This window comes from Bombus huntii, chromosome 3 (genome assembly GCF_024542735.1).
Source record: "Bombus huntii isolate Logan2020A chromosome 3, iyBomHunt1.1, whole genome shotgun sequence".
NCBI lineage: Eukaryota > Metazoa > Arthropoda > Insecta > Hymenoptera > Apidae > Bombus > Bombus huntii.
In genome coordinates, this window is record NC_066240.1 from 1019134 (window position 1) to 1019478 (window position 345).

Below are 345 nucleotides of genomic sequence, written 5' to 3' on the forward strand. Positions count from 1 at the left end.
AGAAGATTTTGTTTTATTATTAAATTATTCGTTCATTTTGATATTATGCAAATATTCCCCACAATTTTAATATTTCATATTAAAATATCCAGAATATAAATTTGTGTTAGCGATGAAAGATTCATAACAATATAAAAATTTTTGCAAATTGCACAGCAATTAAGTTATGAATTCAAGCAATATTTTATAAAATTAATACGTTTATATTTCTGTTGCATATTATGCGATAATACGCTTCACTAGAAGCATAGAAATAATAAGACAAAAGGCAAAAAGAAAGTACTTAAATAGAGCTAAAACTGAATAAGAAAAATTGTGACCAGCTGGGTAACGTGCATTAATATT